The sequence below is a fragment of the Corvus brachyrhynchos genome, unplaced genomic scaffold (genome assembly GCF_000691975.1).
Source record: "Corvus brachyrhynchos isolate BGI_N302 unplaced genomic scaffold, ASM69197v1 scaffold142, whole genome shotgun sequence".
In the NCBI taxonomy this organism is placed as follows: Eukaryota; Metazoa; Chordata; class Aves; order Passeriformes; family Corvidae; genus Corvus; species Corvus brachyrhynchos.
This window is the reverse complement of record NW_008237226.1, coordinates 560,388-566,921: the sequence shown is the minus strand read 5'-3', so window position 1 is coordinate 566,921 and position 6,534 is coordinate 560,388.

Sequence of the window (6,534 nt, the reverse complement as noted above, 5' to 3'; positions counted from 1 at the left end):
ATGGGGTAGAGGTGGGGTTTTGGTTGTTCTGGTTGGGGGTGATTTGTGTTTTTTTGTTTTTGTTTGATGCTTACACATAAATTACATTATTTTTTATAAAAATCTGTCATTAATTTCATTCAGCTAAACCCAATTAATAGATTGTAAGATCTTATTTCAAGTATGCTGCATGTCCTCTATCTTTTGGTAAATACAGCATGAATATTTTCAAGGGATTTTAAAGAACAAATGGAAACAACTGTGTCTGTACTGTCTAATATACATATTTGGTTACAGATGAATAAGCAGATACTATGGTAGCTTGATGGTTAATTTACACAGTCATTTCACAGTTAATTCCATTTCTGATGACAGCAGTACAAAGTAGTATTGTAGTAGAACCACCAGTAGAACCTGGTGGTTTGATGGATGTGAAAGGAGTTGAAGATCAGGCTAACACCTGGCTTATGAACCTTAAAATGCTGTCAGAATTGAAACTTAATAAAACTGACAGCTTTATGCTGTGTTCTTAAAACAACATTATGCATAAATTTCTAGTGTAAACCAGTGTAGACACCATGGGACTTTGGGAACAGTGGGCAGCAGTATCTGTTTGGCCTGTTCTTCGGGTCTCTTCCTAAAAATGTGAGCTAAACCCCTTAGGACAAAGGTTATGTGGATTGTAGGTAAGTTCAGTAGGATAATTTGTGTCTTTCAAGAGAATATCTATTCAGCTGACAGAATTAAAAGTCCTGCAGATTGTGTAGAAATGAAACTTGTTCTGTTTTGGAGCAGGGAGGGGGAATTAATATTGAGTTTGCTTTACTGCCTGTCTCTTAGATGGAAAGCATTTTTGTTGAGATGCCTATGATGAAAATACAGTTTGGTTTTTTTGTAGTATTTAAAGTTTATTGCAAAATCTGTTGCCATGAATCTGGGCAAGAGGTAATATAAGCATCAGTCTGTATTTAAGGGGGTGAAACCCACTCTTAAACTTTTGAAGAACTGGTTCATATATAATCTCTCCTCATAGCACTCACTTCATGTCACATTTATGAATTGTCTTACTACTGTAGCTGGTTTTTGAAATCTTATTCTACTCTGTTGCAGGATAAAGATTTTTCTTTCTCACAGTGTTCATAAATTTAAGTTTCTATTTTAAGTGAAGTGTGGTTTTGTTGATACTGATTGTGATCTATGTTTTATGTGGGAAATGAGAATTAAGCCATTATGAGAGAACATGTGGGAGGATTTCTGATTAAGGCTGATCTGCGTTTTTAAAACTTCCCATCAACCCTGGGAGTGTACATGGGCAGCATGTGGTAATGCAGATAATCACATAGGGCTAAAAAAGGCAAATACGTATTTTGAATTACAGGTTTAGAGCATCTTCAGTATACAATCTCCTGATACAAAATATAAGGAACATGGTCATCGTTGCCCCTAATATTTTGCTTTGACTTTGCTTAACCGTGTTAAGCATGGGCTTTGAGTCCTCACATATGCACCTTTGATTGCTAACAACAGTGCAGCTCGGTGCCTACGCCCCTTGTTCCCAGGCTTGGTGACATCTACCACCTTAGCAGTTGTGCTTCGGTGCCTTGTAGAGGTGCAGGATCCAGCAGGAACGTGGCAGGTGCTTGGTGGAGCCTGTCATCAGTGGGACACTGCTCAATAGCACACACTCTTTGACTGGTCACTGCCTCTGTTTACCACTTCCTGGCTACAGGAAACACACATATCAAGGAATGGAACCCTTCAATATATACATACCTGGACCACTCAATTTTATACTACAACAGTTTTGAAGCTTGACTTACTAACAAGGCTCTGCTACTGAAATCACACTGCAATCTATTTCTAGCCAGTTGTGATGGCTTGCCCCTGTTGACTCATGCATCCTCAGGTATTTGTGGATTATGCAGATGTGTTTTATTTTGCAGTCTATGTGTCAGACTGTCCCAATTTACTGTGCTTCTCAAAGGAGTGTGAATATTTAGATCCCTTGGTTTTAATGGCTTTTAGACTTGTGAAAATTTCCCCAAATTAGTCTTTTCTTTGCCTGTCATAGCTGATGCTGCAGAATGGTTAGGCAAATCCTTCAGCAAAAATCATGTGACCTGATAAGCATAGGTAATACAATGATTTTCATAAAAATACGTTGGTTTACATAAGAACAAATGGAAGTCTTGTCTCAGTGAATGGCAGAGAAGTCATGGTTCTCTGAACCTGAGTTTGAACACAGGGTCAGTACCAAGCATCTCACTGAAATGTGCTATTGAAACTTTCAAATAAGTTGGGTGGGTTTTTTTCAGAGAAATCATGGGTGCTGTCTAAAAGACTCTTGTTTGGGGTGTGTTTGTTCAGAGAACTCTTTCCTCCTGGTGGGGTGAGGCAAAATAAATAGTGAAGAATTTTCTGCTTTATTCAAGTCCACAACCTCGCTTTGTAGCTGATTTCTGGCAGCTTCTCTTCTGTGGAATCATGATTTATATTATCTGATTGTGTGGCTAATGACACTCCACTATATCCACTAGGATATAGCATTAGTAATTTTTAAAGCTCTTCCTGCTCACTTAACTGTAAAGTAGGTGATTTTAATTTAGTAGTTTATTTTACTAAGCTTGTTCTCTCAAAACAGACGTGCTTTCTACTCTTGAGCACTTCTTCTCTTCTGGATAATCAAGGCTTGCTGTAAATGTTGGCTGTTCCTTCCAAAGTTTCGGAGTCCCACTGATCACTTCTGAGGGCAGCTATTTGTCCTAGTTGCTCAGACTAGTTCCTAATTGCCTCTTCCAAAAACTAGACTCCTTGAGTTTGTCCATCCCTGAGGCTCAAATTGACACCAGATTTGTTCCCAAGCTTTCTTTATTCAAGACAGACAGTAGTAGCATGAAATAATTTTGTGTATCTATGAACAGCACTGAGTTGAGCAGCATTCAGTGGGATCCTGTACTGCAGGAGCAATGCAGAGTCCAAATCCCAGCTCTCCTGTATATATATTCAATCAGTTCCATGTACTATATATATTTCCTAATGGTTATCTCCTTTCATATGCTTTCTCATATTTGATCCTTATAGCAAGCATGCTCAGAAATACTAATGGTTAATCATAAATATAATTAATTTCCTATATACACATACATGCAGCCTTTTTCTCTCTGCCTTCTCTCTCTCTCTTTCTCAATGTTTCCAGTCTGTGGATTGTCCTTCCCCATAATGCAGGTGTCTTATGGAGCCTTTTACCTTGTTTTCTGAAATGCAGACAGTCCTGATCTTTAACCTCTGAAGTACTGTGTCTCTCATCACTGGTTCAGTCACACAATTGCTGTTACTGGGCTTTGTATTTTTCATGTTTCTGCAATATCCCTTTGGCCTATTGGGTATTCTTTACACAGCACCTTGCCATTAACTTTGGATCATTGCTTTCTTATTCACTTTATTTTCGCTTCATCAATGGTGCAGTTTTACCAAGGGAATTGGCCAGATTTCAACCCAGGAAAGGAGCAACTCTGTTCTTGGGGATCAAAGTTTGGTTCCAAGTTGTTTAGTGACACATGCTGATAGTTCCACCCTACTTGCTAATTTTATTCATTGCAGGATTCAGAAACACAATTACTGCAGTATGTGTGGCAAGTCCATCATAAAATTTTATGAGTAGTTTGCCATACATTGTGTGGTGCTTTTGACATTCACAGAAGCATAGAATGGTCTGGGTCCAACCCTTAAGATTATCTAGTTCCGAACCGCCTGTCATGGACAGGGACACCTTCCACTTCCTCAGAACCACGTTCAGCCTAGCCTTGAACACTTCCAGGGATGGGTCATCCACAACTTCCCTGGACAACCTGTTCTTAACTGTTGTTATTACACTGCAATACAGTTTCACATGTAGCTGGCAGTCAGGTAAAAACAGTGTTGACCTCCTGCATATGCAATTTTATTTTTATAATGTTCTACTGCTGCATTAAGGGATATGATCTCCTGGCTTATCACTGCCAGACCAGTTTTTATCAGCAACCCTACTGCATGTTCCACAACAGTGAATCCTGTAGGCTTAAAAATCTTTCTTATCAACAAAGTCAGAAAAAAGTCTCCCTTTCATGATTCCCTCTTAAGCCCTGGGATCCTTCAGGCCAGCTGTAGCATTGTCTACATATTCACAGAATATTGGAGCCTGCCTTGTGCACTAAGTTTACTGGAATATCAAAGTTGTCTATTTCTTCTATTTCTACTGGAGTTACAAAGTTCTGGACTGTCCTTTGGAAAATAAAGGACTTGGTCCCTGAGGTACATTAGTCTTGGGTTAATTTCTATTAAGAATAATAATCAGTTTGGCGTTAGATCAGTATCTGCAGCACAAGCCTGAAGAGATTGTATTTCATTTGAGAAAGTTGGTAAGAAAGGGTCTTTGCCTTCTTTGATAGGAGAATGCTGTATTCAGGTATTGATACAGATGTCACCTTCTAGAATATGCTTTGTATGGATAGTAATCTTTCCCTCACCGATTTTTCAGTCTTTCAGTGATTGTGCCTCCCAATGCAAAACTGTAAGGGATGTTGAGCTGTTAAGTGGATCTTGACTGCAGATTCAGTCTGTCATATTTACCCAGAAACACTTTATCTGAATTTCTCAGCTAAACCAGACTTGACAAGCTATCCAGAGCTTGTTACAGGTATTCAGTCTTTTTTATTTGTAATACTTGTTTGTCTTGCAGAGATAAACGGAAGAGGCAGCTGTTGAAGGTACCTCTGGCAAAACATGGAATATAGTAGTCAATATTTTTGGGTAATGTTCTACTCTGGAATAGCAATGACAAGCAAGAGACCATCATGAAATGCTTTTAATCCCTATTCTTAGTGCTTTACTGCCAAACATGGCTTCATTTTGATTGAGCATGACAAGTGGGGCAGGGTCTCAAGGAATTGAAAAAGGTGGAGAGATTGAAAGAAAAAAAAGTGAGAACTTGAGGTGAATAATGCAATTAGGAGAGTCAAAGATGTCTTCGTGCAAATAAATGATTCTTTAATAATAAAGCTTTGTTTCTAGGAGGACACATGCTTTGTATAGAGAGGATTCATCCATAGAAACCCTCAATTTCTGTAAATCAAGAAGTATTGTAAGTCTGTGTCAAAAGTAACTACTTTATGTTATAAAACATGGAAAGTAAACCAGGGCTTTGAGTGAAATTACATGTTCTGTAATTTCAAGGGATTTACAGAAGTTTTCTGCTTTGGGTGCAATAGTTAAATACCTCACCCAGGAGAATTATTAAAACAACCAAAATTTAAGGATGTAGAAGGCAAGCCTCTTTGGACCATGTTCTGACTCCCATGGCACGCGTTACATTGAGCACTTAATGTTCACCTTCAGTTGCTTACATTTGCACTGATTAGTTTGTAGGGAGAATCAGGTTTTAAGATTTATGAAGCTCTTCAGCTTTCTTTCCCCCCCTATACCCCTGTTTGCTGTTTGCCACTTGGGTCTCAGCCTTAAAAGTGTAAAGGAAGCACGGGATGTGTATGTGGAGCATGTTTTACTATATCCTGCTTCACTTCCTGTGTGACATTTGCTGATTTGGTTTCCTGTGAAAACTGATGGATCAGCTCACTTCTGGCCATAGATAACAGGCAGGAAGAGCTGCCAGGACTCCTAAGAAGAATAGTCCATTAAAATCCTGCATGCAGAACAGAGCTGAAGTGAGTATTTTTATTTTAGGAAGAAAAAGCAAATGGCATGTTTTGATACTGCAGAAGGAAGCTGTTCTCAGAAATGCAGATATTTTGAGTTGTTCAGGATTTCAAACCCATTACTCTACAGAAAGCTTAGATAAGGTGACAATGTCAGAATGAAACACAGAGAGGATGAAGCTGTTGTCTCACTGCTGTCTGGGTTGCTTGGCAGGCTGCCACAGTGGGGCTGCCTGAGCAGCTATGCACTGTACTGGGGGAAATACCAAATAGCACAATTGCTGCTGTACCTTCAGAAACAGACTCTAAGATTCTCTTGTACTGAACTGAATGCTCCAGATATCTAATTTCTGGGATTGCTGGTGGAGGTAACCTAACTTGGGTTTAAATGTGAATAGCATAGTTAGCTACTAGTCCGTGAAAAATCAGTTTGTTTTATCTAAGGACTCTCACAGTGCTTGAAATAACAGAAGTGATTTGAAGTATTTAAAAGCTTCTTATATGAAATAGTGGAGATGGAAAATTGTAGAAAAGATAGTGACAAAACAAATCTCAAAAAAGGCAAATACCTACCCTGTCATGAAACTGTTCTTAACCTATCAGAGAAATTATTTCCATTTGTGTTTTTTTTCTTGTTTAACTGCCATTCAATCAGTCTCGCAACTTCACATTCAGGATTAACCTAACATCTATGATTGATATTTTTAAAGTTATTATTATGCCTAACTCCCACTGAAAAGAGGCATCAAAATAAATCAGCCACAACTGTGGCTGATCTCTTGCTGCTAGCCAAGGCTCTCCCAAACTCTCTCTGGTTTGGGATTATTATGCCTTTCCTCTAGGTGCCTTTTACAGGACACTCTTT